General features: G+C 48.2%; 1 protein-coding gene across 9 annotated transcripts in view; it reads right to left on the bottom strand.

The window, feature by feature from the left end:
- KDM6B (lysine demethylase 6B) overlaps positions 1-17,316 on the bottom strand; it is a 2,050,345-nt gene that overhangs the window by 1,604,958 nt on the left and 428,071 nt on the right. For 7 of the 9 annotated variants that reach the window (XM_069646242.1, XM_069646247.1, XM_069646259.1 and 4 more), the window contains exon 3: positions 2,873-2,967. The exons of the other annotated variants lie outside the window; for them this stretch is intronic. The gene's annotated coding sequence lies outside the window, so the exon portion shown is untranslated. The remainder of the gene's footprint in view (positions 1-2,872; positions 2,968-17,316) is intronic. 9 annotated transcript variants of the gene reach the window in all.

Raw genomic sequence — 17,316 nt, forward strand, 5'->3', positions numbered from 1 at the left:
CATCAAACCAATCTATCGTTCCTACTCTTCTACAGACCACACACGTACAACCTGATCTTCACAGAGAAATGTCCAGATGCCATATGCCATAACCAGCAACGCACACGGCCATCTGATCATACTAGGGGACTTTAACATCTGGTTTGAAGACGAGAGTACCAACTCTGCCAAATCACTGAACTCGCAAATATCCACAATGCACCTACAACAAATGGCGACAGGAGCAACCCATGCAGCCGAACACATTTTGGATGCAACTTTCTGCAAATAAAACATAAGCACAATTGCACCAACAATACAAGAAACTGGAAGTCCATCAACACCATGGACCTCAACACCAGACTGGAATCCAAAAAAAACACACCTCTCCCTGACAAACCTCAAACTGAATAAATATTTGAGACACTCCAAAAATGAATCACAGAAGCTCTTCATGCTCTTTACCCCCACCCCAAATAAAATGTCTGCCAGATGGCTTACACCACCCTGCAAAGCCCTGATGAAAAAAACAGATAAGCTTGGAGGAACCATTACAACCAACAGGACAAAATCACATACCAAAAACAGATGCTGCCCTATAAAGCAGAAATCTTAAAAGAAAAGAAACTGATATATGCCAAGTGCATCTCAAAAGCAAGCAACACCCAGAAAGAGGTCAACAACATGAATAAGATAACAAACCCGTCTACTTGCAATAATGTCCCTCCACTCTGTCAGAACTCTGAAGACTTGCAAAACACATTAAAACAAAGTCAAACATCCAACAAGTCATCAACACAATGCCCAAGAACATATGCAACAATATCACCCACAACCTAACCCCAGAAGCAACCGAAATACTGAATTACTTCACACCAATCTCAGCCAAAGACTTCACTAAACTAGTGAAAGAAAGCAACAAAGCTGGCTTGCAAATAGACCCTTGCCAAGGAGCATCTACAAGAAAATTCTCAGCAACAAGACACCTGCAGAATACTTCCCCAACTTGGGGGAAATGGCTGTCAGCCCAGAGGATAGCCAAAATCCACTAATAGCCATGCCTCAAATCATTGGATCAACCAAATGCAGAATTCATGCAATATTTGCCCCAATTTACCGTGATCCTAGCCCATAGAAAGACAGTGAACTGGGGAATCCTCTGAACCTGCAGAAAAGCCACAACAAAGAGGAGCCGTGATCAGACAAAGCACGCGGGCGGGGAGACGACAAAGAGTTGCATGGCAGCTGAGGCAAGGTGGCTCCTATGGTGCATGGTGAGGTGCCTCAGGGAGCGCATAACTTGCCCAGGTCCTCTAGCTGAGATGGAAACAACAGGGAGGGTGCCCGATAACTTTGTTCAACTGCCGGAGCTCAGCCAACGAAGAGCCTGACCTGAGAGAAGTGCTGCGACTACCCACAGGAAGAGAGCAGAGAACCGGCACTGGACCGGGTAGCAGTCTTTGGAGGCAGCCCTCAAGGATTTTAACGCAGCGTCCAAGAGGGCGCAGGATCCCTCTGCCAAGGGAGAGAGCAAGGCCCAGGCTGGTGGGTGCCCTAGAACACTGTGTGCCGGCAAAGCTTGGCCTATATGAAGTCTATCATCTGATTTGTAATACCAGTGGAGCAGTGTAGTCCTGAAAGAGGTCCCCACAATGCCCAAAAAGCAGAGGGTACAGACATTGTGGTGTTGCTCAAAGCATGGTTATCTACCACCTTCTTGCAAACTACATTCCCCCACCCACTGGAGACCCAACCAGCCCAGAAGCAAAAGGACTAGGGCCTAAGCACAGACCCTTGATCACGTGCCTACGTGTGGTTCAAATTTTGCAAGTCGTCAAAACAGAAAAGGGGCTCACTGAAGTACGAAGGGCACCTTGTCCACAGAACTCATCCTCCTGGCCATGGATTTCCTAGAAAATCCATGGCCAGGAGGAAACAATTCCTAAGCTAAGATCAGAGTTGAGCCGCAGAGGGGTGCACTATGGCATCCTGGCACAAGAAACAGTGATAAATACAAAATGGAATGGCTCATCTGCATTTTTTATGATCCTGCAGACCTATCACAATAGTTGGAATCCAGAGTATACAACGAATACAGATTCTTGTGCGCAAATTAACCAGGATTCTGGCTCCTCAGTCGTTCATACCTTCCTCAAGCCCAGGTCTCCCGACCTTGGAGCGGAGTAGAGGCTGTCCCGATTCAGATTCCAGTGGCCTTTGGACAATAGACCAAGATCAGGTTCCCTAGACACTGCAACTACATCCCGGGAGTCCAGAGAAGAGAGGGATACATTAAGGTCCCTGTAGGATTGACAGATGACGCAGGCTCAGAAAGTAAATTGAAATGTTTCTTTATTCAAGATCTCAGAGTAAAAGGAAAAATAACATATGTGGGGGGTTTACTTCGCCTCCTTCAATTCAGCATGTCTTCTTCCAGTGTAAGTCCTGCCCCCTGTCATGGCAGCCGTTCTCCCCTCGTGTCCTCCTGGTCCAGATCCTGTTGTGCTGCCAATGGCCAGTTGCAGCAGGTTAAACGCTGACTGAGCCTCGGGATTCGTTGACAGATTACCAGAGCTTGTACCCCATAGAGCAAGGGTGCACAACATACGGCCCGCGGGGCAGATGCAGCCCTTCACATCTTGATTTATGGCCCTCTAGGTCAGAGTTTTCAAACATAAAATGCACCCTTTTGCAGTCATTTCCTCTCTAAAAGCAAATACAGCAATACAGAAATAAGAGGCTGATACCTTCATCCTTGTTTACGTATAACAAAATCACTAAACGAAGTGAAAGAATTATATGTAAGCATTGCTTAATTTGAACTGTAAAAAATATATATGGGCCTTACAGTTTGGACAAAAATGAATGGCAAACGGTTGCAAACATGACTTACGTAAATTGCCAACTTCTTAAACTGCAGAGGTTTTTTCTTAAACATGTTTAAAATCTTCTAAAGCCCACAGTACTTATGTTTTATGGGGACAGCATCTGAAACATAAAGTGATTTTTTTCAGCTGATAGTATTTGATTTTGTATATTGTAGTTATGATACTGCATCACAGTTGATATGGAACAGGGTTTTGGCGTAAATGAAACAGCAATGTCATTTTGTTTCTTTAAAAGGCCTATAAAACTATAGCACAATCACAGTTGGGGCAAACAGTACACCTCAGGCTTGCAGTTATTTTGTCAGCGTCCCTGTTTTGTTAACCACAGGCCTCTAGTCTTTTCCTCTAACAAACATTCATGTTGTCCTTTTCAACCATTGAAATAGTACGGTATTTCTTCAGAACATTAAGAAATAGAATAAGAAAGTCAGTAAGTACATTCCAGAATGCACCTATTCTCTCACTTCTTTTTGACATTTTTGGGTGCAAAAACCCTGCACTACCGCCCCTTTAGACAATCCAGCCCACCACAGAAGACTTTCAAATTATATCCGGCCTTCCAACAAAGCCAGTTGTGCACCCCTGCCATAGAGCATCCATTAAAGGAGTACTAATAGAGGCAAACCAGGGTATGAAGTGTCTGTTGTAACCCACAAACCCAAGGAATACCCTCATCTCTTCCACCTTACTGGCTAGTGGTCGAGTAACTCCTTTTCCCATGGAGTAGGAGCATCCCAAGTATTTAGTTTCTTTGGCCCCTAGAATAGTTTTCTTCGGGTTGATGTGTAAGCCCGCTTCTGCTAGTACGGCTACTACTTTCTTCAGATGGAAGAGTTGTTCCTTCCAAGATCCGCTGAACACTACAACTACATGAACACTACAATATCATCCAAGTAGGCTGCGGCATAGCGTTCATGGCGTTGTAACACTATATCCATCAACCTCTGAAAAGTTGCCGGGGCTCCATGTAGACCAAACTGTAACACCTTGAACTGATATAAGCAGTTGGGAGTAGCGAACGCCGTTTTCTCTGTGTCCTGGGTTTGTTTGTTTGTTTATTTATTCATTTCTAATGCACACCAGACCCAAGGGTATCAGGGTGCAGCAGCTTCAGAATATGCAAAGCTTAGGTTCACCAGTTACACAATAAAGTAATTTACAGGACATAGACAAATCACATATACAAATTGTTACACAGTGGGAATATTACAGGGCAGAAAAATCAAATATATACAAATCGTTACAATGGAGGGTGCTCGCGAGGAAGGGGCTAAAGATCAGAGGACTTGAGCCAGTTTATGTAGTTGTGTCGGAATTTTAGGTAAGGTTGCTCTTCTCTGATGGTATGAGGCAAGGAGTTCCATAGTTGGGCAGCTTTGAAGGGGAAGCTACAACCGCCAACCTTAGAAAGCTTAAATCTAGGGATAGTGAGACGGTTGGAATTCGCAAGTCTTGTGGGTCTAGTAGAGGTTCTCCTATGCAATCTGGCCATGTGATAGATGGGGACTGCGTTATTCGGTGCTTTGTGGGTGAGGGATGCAGTTTTAAGCAGAATTTTGTTGAGGGTCGAGAGCCAGTCATTTTGGCGCATAATTATAATTATGTGCAATTTTCTAGTCACCCGAGAGCCGCTCTTAAGGCGTTTTGGAGGATTTGTATCCTCTGGATGATCGATTTGTTAGCCCCAATATAGACGGCATTGCAATAATCAAGCCTCGAGAGTATAAGGGCTCTGGCCAGGATAATGCAGTTTTCGTTAGAGAGAAAGGGTTTGCCAGTTCTAATGAGCTTGCAAGTGTAAGCTGTGGCAGATGCCATAGCGTTCACTTGTTTGGTAAAATAGGGTAGAATCGATGATGTAGAAGCCAAGGGTCTTAACCTCCTTCACAACCTTGATGAGGTTGCCATCAATTTAGAGAGAGTAGACCTGGTATAATTTTTTGAGATTAGTGTGGGTGCCCAGGATGATAAGCTCTGTTTTGTCATCATTCAGGCATAGGCCATGGGTAGCCATCCGTTCCTGGATGATGAGGTACACTATTCACCAAGGACAAATCCTTATTGTAATCCCCTGAAAGTGGGAGGAGAATCCGAGTATGGTCCAGATCATCGAAAAGGGGCTTAGTGAATATATTGTACAAAGTGGGGGAGACACAAGATCGCTGTGGCACACCACATGTGATAGGGATGGGGTCTGCTGCTGCTGAAGGGGAGAAGATCCTCATGGTTCTATTACTTAGGAATGACTCAATCCAAGTTATAGCGTCTTTGGTAAATTGGGCAGCTGAATGCAGGTGGCTGAATAAGACCTTGTGGTCAACAAGGTCAAATGCCGCCAATAGGTCAAGCAACAGAAGGAGGACAGTTTCCCCTTCTCTTAGTTCATCAACTTGGGACTCAATGCCGATAAGGGCAGTCTCGTTTCCATGTAATGGGCGGAATCCGGATTGTCGTGCTCCTAACAGTTTGTGGTTTTCCAAATATTTTTGAATTTGGAGGTAGGTGCTTCTTCTTACTGATACATTTCTATCCAACAGCAGTGATTTTTGGATACCGAGGCTTGAGCCTCATTGCTCCATCTTCTCGGGTTGAGTATGTAGTCATGGGTTGGTATTCCTCTTGGTCTGTGTGGTCTTGTCACAGTAAGGCTGGTTTCACAGGATCTTCGCAGTGATGGGCCGCGGGTAGCAGTCAAAGGGGTTTGCAGTGGTGGCAGTGAGTCCTCTGATCAGAGGGTTCAATCTTGTCAAGGGTTTTTAAGAGAAAGGGCACTGTCGTGATGGGACGGTTATTGGTAGGTATAAGTGGGTAGAGGGTTTGTTTTTTAGCAGTGGGAGCATCCATTATTGTTTGAGATTTGTGGGGATGGTACCGGATGCAAAGGAGGCATTGAGGAGTTTGGAAATGAATGGGGTAAGGTCTCTTGCTGCATCCTTTATCAACTGGGCTGGGCAGAGGTCACCCTGACAGTTGGACGGCTTAAGGGAGAGCATAACTTTTTCAACCTCCAATATGGAGGTTTTAGTCAAGTTAAATCGGGCAGGTGAGTCGGCTGCTGGTTCTTTGGGGTGTTAGTCCAGGGCAGTTTTGAGCCCGTGGGATATAGAGTTTATTGAGGCCTTTTTTAAAGCTATTTTGTTTTGGAGGTTGGATACTTTGTTAGAAAGTGCCTGTTGTATGCCTGAACACCAGGATTTATCCTTGATGCAAATGTCAGGAATAGGGATGGGTGTTTCAAGTTCCTTGAAGATGGTAAATAATTATTTCATACTGGAATTGACATTAGAGAAACGTTTGTTGTAGGAGTTGCGTTTAGCTAGACAGAGTTCTTTTTGTATTGGGATGAGACATCAGTTTGGTTTTGTTAATTTCTGACAGGAATGATCTCCAGGCGGTTTCGCAAGACCTCTTTAGTTGTCGTAGCTCCTTTAGCTATGGGGTAAACCACTTGTTTAGGTGGGATTTAGGCTTGCTGGGTCTAAGTTTAAGTGGGGGCAATATTGTCTAGTGAGGTTAACATGATTTTGTTGTATTTGTTAACAAGAGTTTCTGAGAATAGGTTGTCTGCAAGAGCATTAAGGGCAGGGAGGATGGCAGGGATCACCTTGTCGACAGTAATGTACTTTTTATTCCTTGTTAAACAAGGTGGGGCAACAGGTGTAGCTAAAGGAAGAGGTCTTGCGGTTAAGAGGGTAAATGACAAGAGGAAGTGGTCAGTCCAAGGTTGAGGTGTGATAGAAGTGATATTGGCAGTGCAATTATAGTCAGCCACCCAGTCGAGTAACAATAATAATAATAATAATTTAGCATTTATATAGCGCTACGAACTCTCAGGTATCTGAGCGCTGCTTATTATTACCCACGGTGTGTGGTGCTCATTTATCGACCTGGGAAGGATGAAAGGCTGAGTTTGGCTCTGCCGGGATTTGAACCTGCGTTAGCAAGCTCTGCACGGATGTCAAAGCGAGCGATCTACTCGCTGTGCCACTTGACCGGCTTCTCCCTTTGTTGTGGGTGGGTTCACTGATTTTTTTAGGAAAGGCCAAGTTCAGACAGGATATTGGCAGTTGTTGTGGCATGTTTGTCTAATAGGTCGTTAAAGCCCAGGTTAAGATCACCTAAAAGAAGAAGTCGTCGGGATGACGTTTTAAGGTTGTTAGAAAGTATGTTATAGATGTCCTCTTCAAATGTTCTGGTAGGGCCAGGGGGTCTCTAGATGAGGTGAATGGTCAGGGTCTGGGAGTTAACCAGAGGGAGTTTGAGAGTGAGGACTTCGCAAGCGTGGATAAATTGGGTTGGAGCTAGTCTCATGGAGAGGCTGGATTTGGCAATGATGGCGATGCTTCCACCTCAAGCTTTATCTCTGTCCTGTCTAAGGATGGTGTAGCCGTCAGGGACGGCTAGCGCAAGAATAGGTCCTGCCGCTTCATGCAACCATGATTCAATAATGGCCAGAAAGTCCAAGTTGCCAGCCAGTCAGATCAGGTCAGACACGTCTGTGGCATGAGCAACCAGTGACCTTGCATTTATAAAGAGGTGGCGTAGGGGCATGGCTTAAAGGTGGTAAGGTTAGCAGAGGTGCTGTTCTGGTCATTGTGAAGATTAGTTTTCTTCTTTATCGAGGATAGAGATCAGTTGCGTGGTTCAAAGATTTTGGATAGTCTGGCGCACAATCTAGAGTTTCTGAACCTTAAGGTGCATAGATTGCTTGAGATTGGGCAGACTTGTCCTGCTATGGGTTGGACGTCGGTCAGCATTTTTGTTAAGCTAGTAGTGACTTGTGCATTGAATGGAGAGAGCCTAAGGCACAGTAGTAGATTAATAGTAACAATGGTACTAAGGGTACAGGCGTCATAAGCTATGGTGATCATATTGTGATAGGCTGTTAGTTATGGCTAAGTCTAAGGTCAAACAGTAAAGGTAGTCGGCTAGTCCGACATTGGCATGGGTAGGAAGAATCAGTAGGCTAGGCAGGCCTAAGCAAACAGTATGGGCTAATGCAATTAGTGTAGTAGGCTAGTCCGACATTGGCATGGATAGGAAAAATCAATAGGCTAGGCAGGCCTAAGCAAACAGTATTGGCTAATGCAGTTAGCGTAGTAGGCTAGTCCAGCATTAGCAGGTAAAATAGGCAAGTCTCTAAGAGGGAGGTTTGGCACGGGTACGGTTAAGTCGGGTGCAGGCCTATTATATATAAAAACAAAGGGGGGTCTGGGAATCTCTCTACCAGCACAAACACAGCCCAATGACCTGTTCTTGGGTGAATAACCCCTGGGAGAGACTCTACCAAGTCTTTAGCTCACTGCTCTTTTCACAGAGAAGAAATTTCCCAGCATATCAGCCTTTGTCCTGCCCAGGGGCAGTCCAGCGCCGAAATGCTAGGCAATTCTCCTCTGAACAAGAGTACCATCAGTAACCCCATACACGTGTTTCAGCCTTGTTTTGTTCATCATCAGTGAGGTGAAACTGTTGCCTCTCTAAGAACAGTGAGCAAGGGGTCCACGTCTGGATTGCCCTGTTAACCTAGGGTGAAACCCAAAGTTAATGTATGCAAACAAAGGGGGGTCTGGGAATCTCTCTACCAGCACGAACACAGCCCAATGACCTGTTCTTGGGTGAATAACCCCTGGGAGAGACTCTACCAAGTCTTTAGCTCACTGCCCTTTTCACAGAGAAGAAATTTCCCCGCATATCAGCCTTTGTCCTGCCCAGGGGCAGTCCAGCGCCGAAATGCTAGGCAATTATATACAGGTAAGTCTGGTGCTTCTGGCAGAATAGGCAGGTTCAAAATAAACAGATATGTGCAAACAATGGAATATGCAGATCATCAGGATGGGCTAGTTCAAAGGTATCTGTGTCAGCCTAGGCTAGTTCGACATGAAAGAGCATAAAGGTAGTATGAACAGAGGTGAGCAAGGAGACAATTGGCTTAATGAAATTGGAAGAGTATGCTAATCTATTAAGAACATGGACACATGTAACAAATAGAATCTGCACAACTGTTACGGGTAAATAGGCTAGGCGGAGACAGTCCGGTGCTGTATGCAGGTTAGGTGGGCCTGGTAACAATAGCAAGGTGGCTTAGACAGCTTATATGTGAGCAGTTTAACATGATAACATACCATTGCTATTGGGTGTTTATGCGAGCAGAGTTACACATGTAGACAATAAGCGTAGGATAAACAATATTAATCAATGTAATGGAGGCACACTTTTCATTTGGTTAATTGTCATGGTAGGAGAGGAGGGACCTCAGAGTTTGTGCATCAGGATACGCAGATTATGTTATTAGGTTCTTTGGGTGACCCTGGGACCAGTATCACTTACCATGGACGGATTTAGGCAGACAAGTCTGCACCTAGCGCTCCGATGCGCTAACAGGGGAGTCAACAGGGACTTTGTCTGACCTTCGTCGTGCCGGCATAAACGCCTGCTGGCGGATGTTGTAGAGTAAAGTGTTTGAGGCGTTGCTAGGGAACGAGGCCTAGCATCGCTTCGGTGCGGCGTTGCACCCGCCCTGACGAGGTCAGGCAATGCAATGGGACAAGATCAGGCGGAACGGATCGAGATGTGGTCAGCGTCGATCAGGATCACAAAATTAATATTTAGGCCTACTAAGGTATGGGGCAGGAAGCGTGGGCAAGATGCTCACCATTGAGGCAATTTCCAGCGCTTGGTCTCGGGGAGGCTGTGAAGTGCGGATGATGCTGGCGGAACGTAGGCATCACCTGCTCCGTGTAGCTCTTCTTCTCTTAGCACGAGGATGCACCTCAGGGAGGGGAAGGGCTCCTTCCCTGTTCCCTTGTGGGTCGCTGCTGCACAATTCCCTTGTGGGTCTTTAACGGAATCTGCCAGTACCACTTCGTAAGGTCAATTGTATTCAGGTAAACGGGCTGATCCTGGCTTTTCCAAAGTTCATCAATTCTGGGCATAGGATATGCCTCAGTTCGATATACTATTCAGTTGTCTGAAATCCATACAGAATCTAGTGGAGCCATCAGTTTGGACACCAAAACTTTGGGAGAACACCATGGGCTGACTGAGGGTTCTATGATATACATCTGCAATATTTTCTCAATCTCATTCCTCAAACTTGTCGTTTGGTCTCGGGTATTCTACATCGTCTCACGCAGATCATTTGCCCCGGTTTGGCATTGATAGCATGCTCAGCCAATTTGGTTCTTTCCGGTAAGTTGGATTTCGTAGAGTTTGACATACTTCTTCCTTTTGTTCTTCGGTTAGAGTAGCTCTTCATTGCACATTTTCAAGTTGGGAGTATGGCCGGATTAGGAACTGTTTGACTTCATCCCATTTTTCAGTGTTCAGAAACCCTATGGATTTGTGGGGTTCTACCCATTCAATATGTTCACATGATAAACCTGTTCTGGTGGTCTCCGATCTGGTTGGCTTATCCGATAAATAACCGGTCTCACATCGTCTGTCACAGTGTAGGGTCCCCTCCATTGGTCACTAGTGGGCAACACCACGCATTTTCTGTTATAATGTCTCTCTGGGTCGATTTGAGCCTTTCCTGGATTTTCGTGGGCCATACTGTGGAGTTCCTCTAGATGCTTCTTTCGATCTTCCCCGTAATGAGTGAGAGATACTTCTTTGATCTGCTCCCCCTCCTCCTTTACTATGTCTAACAGAGTCTGGTGTTGTCACCCAAACAACAGCTCAAATGGGGAAAATCCCATTGAGGACTGGGGAGTGTCCCTTAAAACCATAAGAACCACCGGTACTGCTCTGTCCCAATTCTTCGCCTCTGGCCCAACCACCCTCGGTCTGAGGGTGGTATACCGATTAATTTGTAGCCTCTGACAGACCTGCAACATCACAGTGGCCATAAAGTTAGTATCTTGATCCATGATTTCTTCTTCGGAAAGACCTACCAGGGTGAAGTAAGGTATTAGCTGGTCGCACACTTGTCTGGCTGAGATTCCCTTAAATGGGAAGGCTTCGGGGTATCTCGTGGCGTAATCCGCGATCACAAGGAGATATTTATGTCCCCAACAAACTTGTTCCAACGTGCCGACTATGTCCATTCCGATTTGTTGGAAGGGCCCGTTCTCAAGGGCATTTTCTGAAAGGGTGCTCGCACAGGCATCACTCCACTAGTTAGTTTATCTACTTATTGGACATTTGTATTGCGCCTATACACACATGTTTCAAGGTGCCACAAGACACTGGGTGGGGGGTACAGAGGAGAAAACAACAGTGACGGTCCTACTAGGCCTTGTGACATTCAGACCATGCCAGTACAGAGAGAAATAAGTGCAGATGGGAAGGGGCAGGTCAGGGAGGAAGGTAAGGGGAGGGGGAAAGGAGGCGGCAGAAGAAATGCAAATGAGGGTGCCCAGGGCCAGGCAAGTGCTGAAGGTGGCCCGCGAGGGTAAGGGCCAAGGGATTGAGGGATAAGGGAGAAATAGTGCAAGTAAACAGGCAGACCAAATACAGGCTGGTCGGGAAGAGGGCCGGAGGGCAAGTGCTGATGGGGGTACTGTGGAGGACTGGGTGGGGCGGGCCTGATCCACGTAAGGGCACATAAGTGTCCAGTGGGAGAGGGAAGGATGAGGTTAAATGGAATGTCCTGGAGTTTCTGCAACCTAAGGATATCCGACTCAAGTCTGAAGGGGGATGTTCCGGAGGGTGGATACTGCTGAAGAGAGAGATCTACGCTCCCCCCCCCCCCCCACTCTCTGCTTGTAGAAGCATCTGATCAGAAGATAATTGGAGCTAGAGGACTGAAAGACTCTAGCAGGAAGTTACTTGGGAAGAGAATGTTGGATGTAGCGGGGTCCCAGGCCCCAGAAAGCCTTGTGTATGATACAGAGGGTCTTGAATTTGGTTCTAGCAGCAACCGGGAGCCAGTGGAGAGATTTTAGGGCAGGAGAGATGCGGTCCCTGTACTTGAGGCAAAGGATAATTCTTGCAGCCCTATTCTGGATTAGTTGAAGAGGGCGAAGGGAGGAAAGAGGGAGATGGAGAAAGAGGCTGTTACAGTAGTCAAGTCTAGAGTTAACCAGGGCTCTGGAGACATTGAGATTCTGGGGAAAGGTGAGGAAAGGGAGAATGCATCCGAGGAGGTGGAGCAGAAAGTTGAACTTCTTGACAAGGTCCATGATGTGAGGGGAGAAGGAGAGAGAGGAGTCGAAGATGACCCCCAGGTTTTCTGCCTCACAAGTGGATGAGGCTAGGGGGCCCCAATGAGGGTGGCCAGGGAGGAAGGTAAACAGGGAGCAGGGGTCCCAATGAGAAGGATCTCTGTCGTACTGACTTTAAGACAAAGATCATTTGCAGAACACCTCTGGAGGTAAACCAGGCAACCAGTCAGCAAAAACTCAAGAGAGTTGGGGAGGAGAAGGAGGAAGGAGGGTGGAGAGAAAGAACAGATGTTAGCAGGGAAGAGGGATAGAGGAGAAGAGGATGAGGAGGAGGAGGAAGAGAAGAGGAAGGCCTTGAGGAGTTTACGGAACATAAGGTGCTCAGGATCAAGACAGAGGCAGGGAGGCTATTCCAGAGGGAGGCACCTGCAGAGGATAAAGATCTACCCCCAAATCTCTGTTTGTGAAAGCAGCTCACCCTTAGAGAATTGGAGAGGGACAAGCGGAGGACTCTAAAGGGAGAGTATTTAGGAAGGGAGCATTGTCGATAGTGCGGGCCCTGGGTCCCAGAATGCCTTGTGGATTATGCAGAGGGTCTTGAACTTGATCCTTGCATGCACGGGGAAGCCAGTGGAGGGATTTCAGCACCGGTGAAATGCGGTCCCTGGGCTTGAGGCCAAGGATAAATCGCGTAGTTCTGTTCTGGATTAGTTGTAGAGGACGGAGAGTAGAAGTAGGAAGCTTGAGAAAGAGGCTGTTGCAATAGTCCAGCCTAGAGAGAACCAGGGCTCTCGAGGTGGTGAGCCTATGGGGGAAAGTGAGAAACAGTAGAATGCCTCTGAGGAGGTGCAGTTGGTAGTGGGACATTTTGAAGATGTCTGAGATGTGAGAAGAGAAGGAGAGAGTGGAGTCGAAGATGAACCCTAGATTTTTTGCCTCATTGGTAGGTGAGGGTGCAGGGCTAAGGGAGGCTGGCCAGAGTGAAAATGGGAAAGCGGGAGCAGGGGTCCCAATGAGGACAATCTCTGTCTTACTGACATTCAGACAGAGATCGTTAGTGGCACACCAAGACTGAATTGCGGATAGACAGTCAGGGATGAGCGAGGAGGAGGAAGCCAAGGGTAGCCTGAAAGAGAGCTGCATGTCATCCCCATAACATTGAACGTTAGAGGTAAAGGTAGCGATCCTGTGGCCTAAGGGGGCCATGTAGATATTGAGGAACCAGGGGGATAGGTTAGATCCCTGGGGGACACTACAAGAAGAGAGCGTGATAGAGGAGAGAAAGGACCCAAGTTCCACCTGGGCGGGCCGGTCAGAGAGAAAGGAAGCGAACCACGCCAGGGCCTGATCTGTGATGCCCAGGGCATCACAGAGACGGGAGATCCGGATGTTGTAGGTTACAGTATTGAAAGAAGAAGAGATGTCGAGAAGAATGAGGACAGAGGGAGCGTTAGAGTCAAGATTTGAGAGAAGATCATCACAGGTGTTCAGAAGAGCAGTTTCCGTGCCTCTGGATGCTCTAAAGCCAAACTGATGGTAATGGAGAAAACCAACAGATTCAGTATGGAGGGTATGTTGAGTGATAGCCAGCTTCTCCACGTGTTTTCCCAGGAAAGGGGTGATGGGGATCGGGCGATAGTTTGCCTGAATAGACTAGTTGGCGGGGGCATTTCTTAGCAGAGGGTGCACAAAAGAGTGCATGAGAGGCGAGGGGAAAACACCAGTAGCGAAAGCAGCTGCTGAGGTCAGCCAAGTCGGGAGCCAGAGTGTCAATATTGTCCTTGATAGTTTTGGTGGGGAAGGGGTCCACCTGTTTGGAAGAGGCTTTCATAGACCAGACTTGTCTAGAGACCTCATCAGGTGTGACAGTGGAGAGGGAGGAGAGAACCGGGGAGGGATGGTGGCGGCCGAGGGGGGCCCAAGAGATGTTGATTCAGGAGGGCGATCAGAAGAGAGGACAGGATGCCCTGTGTTTTGGTGGTGAAATGTGCGGCCAGGGCCGAGCAAAGGGCCTGGGGGGTTTAAGTAGAGGATGTGGCTGCCATAGGGTTCGCCAGTTCCTTGAAGACTTTGAAAGGTTTGGCAGTGTTGTTAGATGCCGTGAAGATGCAGGCTTGAATGTAGACTCTTTTCTTGGAGCAGATGCAGAGTCTATAATGCCTTTGAAGAAGGCGGCAGGCCAGTTTGTCAGAGGGTACACCTGAAGATCCCCATTTCCGTTCTGCTGCTTTGTCGTACCAAGAGTTGCACTTCAGGCTTCCATCGAACCCTCATGACAGGGGCAAGAATGTGAAGAGTGTTGGAGATGGAATGGTGAAAGTAATAGAGGGATGTATCAGGGTGGAAGTCGGCCACAGGAGTAGAAGGAGGAGAGTAGGTGGAGGCAAAGGCAGCCACTGACACTCTTTTCATGGGTCATATGAACTTGAAGGCAGGAGATGGTGTAGGGTGTGCCAGTGCTAAAGGAGAAGAGAGCTTCAAGTGAGAAAAGTGAAGACAATGATCAGTCCATGAGTGAGGTAGTGAGAGGAATAGAGAGTGGGATGTCTGTGGGGATAAGAGCATCCTAGGTGTGGCCAGCAGTGTGCGTTGGACCAGAGGGTAGAATAGAAAGAGAAAGGGAGTCACACAGGTTGCAGAAAGGTCCTGAAGAGTCCGGAGAGTCAAGATGAATGTTAAGATCCCCCAGCAGGAGGAGTTGAGGAGAGGATAGAAGAGGCCAGGTCAGCCCATTCCAAGAGGAAGAAAGAAAGGGGTCGACTGGCCCAGCGGCTCTGGCCCGGCGGCTGATAGAAGGTAGCCAAAGTAAGAGAGGCGAGAGCGTGAGCCTGCAGACCAGACATTCAAAGGAGGAGTAGAGCTGAGTGGGAATAATGGAAACAGGTATCCAATCAGGAAAGATCAAGGCTACTCCACCTCCTGGCCTGTTGAGCCTGGGCACGGGGAGGATCTTGTAGCCTTCTTAGAGAAGTGTGTCAAAACTTGTGACAGAGCTGTCCTTAAACCATGTCTCAGTAAGAGCAAGAACATCAAGTTCCAGGAGTTCAAGGAGGTGGCAGATGTCAGAGGGGTGCTTCACAGCAGAGACGAGAGTTTAGTGTGGCAACATGGAGCAGGTTGCTACTTTTGAAGGACTTACGGGGGGAGGGGGGTTGTTCCCCCCCATAAGCGGCAAGAGTCCCTGAGAGATAGAGGTAGGAGGAGGCAATGACAAGGGTGTCAGTGAGGAGGGTGCATGCAAGGGAGTCAGTGTGGGAGGAGCAGCAGGAGGAAAGCGAGCTCCAGATGCTGTGGCAATCGGTGGCCAGGGCAGGGCAGCAGGGTGGGAGGCTGATGAGGTTGTCCGTGTAGTGCGGGTAAGCAAGGGAGCCTGTACAGTTGAAAGCAAGGGCGGTGGTGAGGTTGGTAGGAGGCAAGGTAGCCAAGGTGGGCATAGCTGGCAAGAGAGCCTGGGCGGCCGTAGAAGCAGGTGGCAAGGGAGCCTGAGGGGAGGAAAGTTGATAAGGCGGGGAAGGAGCCTATCAAAAAATAAGAAGTTGGCCCTTGCACCAGGATGGTACCACTTCGATTTATAACGGCCCTGGAGGTGGAAGCGGAGGCATGAAGTGCCTCCCAGCAAGTGCCACCATGTATGTGTGAGGAAGAGTAAGGAGAGAGCAGACATCCATATGGAGAGTCGGGAGAAGGAATGACAAAGAGGATGTCAGTGAGAGTCTCTTTCGTGGAGGCACTGACGTAGGGGTCAGCGATAGGCCAGTAAGTCCTTCTCGAGTTTCTTCCTTCCAGACTTAGCAAGAGGTGAAGGATAGGAGATGGAGAAGCAGTTAGAGAAGATGGGGGACATATAAAGCGCCATAGTGAGGGGCACAGAGTTTGGTACACGTAACCAGGCAGAGCAGTTGAGGTGCGTTGTAGGAGGTAGGCAAGGAGGGAGCAAGCACACAGGGAGACACAACCAGGAAAGGGAAGAGACACTGTGAAATGAAGAGCGTGAGGCAACAGATAGCAGACAAGAACAGAGGGCAGATGGGGTGACCAATCAGCAAATTTCACCGAAAAGCAGGATATGCACAAACCTAAAAACAATTTTAGAATCGGCAGCAAAACCAATGCAGGATGTGAACACAGCTAAATTCGATTTTTTACAACACTCATAAAAAACATGTAGTATCTGAACACAGCTAAATTCAGTATTTAGAAACAGTATCAAAACCAGGGGTGGGGGGGCGCGTTGAGCATCCAGGAAGATGGTTGCTTAGTTTGGGCGCACAGGCCCCATGCAATCCTGATTTTGAAGAAATCCTGCAAATATCCAGTATCAGGACATATTTATGGTTGCCGAGTGTATTGGAAGATGTGTAGCACTTGCAGCCCAACCCCGACGCTGAACTGCAGCCTGCGGGTGGTGCGAGGAACATTAGCAAACAGACCCGGCTGTATTGGCGGCGAGGCCTGGGTGTTGTACCCTTGAGTACCGTTTTCCTGTGCTGCGAGTCTCCTTTCCGGGTGCTGCTAGGGTATTACGCAAGGGAAAGCGGCTGTGGCTGTGGCCTGTCAGGGATCCCTTGGTCAGCCCGACACCGATCGTGATCTGGCTGACGTGCCGAGGCCGGTGAAGAGTGGGTGCCTCTTAGCCCCCCCCCGACCCCAGAGCCTGCAGTCCATCATCCTGTGGTATCCGGCTGTGGCTGTGCTGTTGAGCACAGCACAGTGAACACGCTTGGGTCCTGATACAACTCTGCAGAAGGAAGTGCGCTGGGTGGTACGATTTGCACCAGCAGCAGCTGTAGCTACTTATTACACCAGGACCCGTTCTGCTGTGGGCATCCCTACCGGCCCGAACATTCCTCTGGTGGCTGCCCGGTTCAAAGAAAAGATCCTTAAGCTGCTGCTATGAGCGGAGGGGGGGTCTGCTCCGCATAATGTTGTGTACAAGGGACTGGCCTATGCTTTGGTGTCACAGCCGTGAGCACTAGGTGCGTGGTTGGACGGGCCCACGCTGCCAGCCTCTGTGGTTCATTCCTGGAGGTTCCTACCCAACTACCTACAGCAACCTGCCCTGTGTACCAAATGGGCGACTGTGGAGATACATAAGAGCCACCACCAAATCAGCTCCATTGACCTTCGTATTACACCGGTGGACGTACTGTGACCCAGCACCATTGGAAACCTTTGTGTCCCTCAGCTGTGGGCCAGCACGGGGTGCGTGCTGTTGTGGGGTCTACCCCACCCCCCTTTGTGTTTCAACTTAGGCAACTGTGCGCTACTATCTGGTATAGGGGGCAACGGGGAGGTGTGCAGCGCGCCTCAGCCACTCGTGCGACCCTGCTGGTTCTGGCCCCGGT

Source organism: Ambystoma mexicanum, chromosome 1p, assembly GCF_040938575.1.
Source record: "Ambystoma mexicanum isolate Mex_15411 chromosome 1p, UKY_AmexF1_1, whole genome shotgun sequence".
NCBI classification, from domain to species: Eukaryota; Metazoa; Chordata; class Amphibia; order Caudata; family Ambystomatidae; genus Ambystoma; species Ambystoma mexicanum.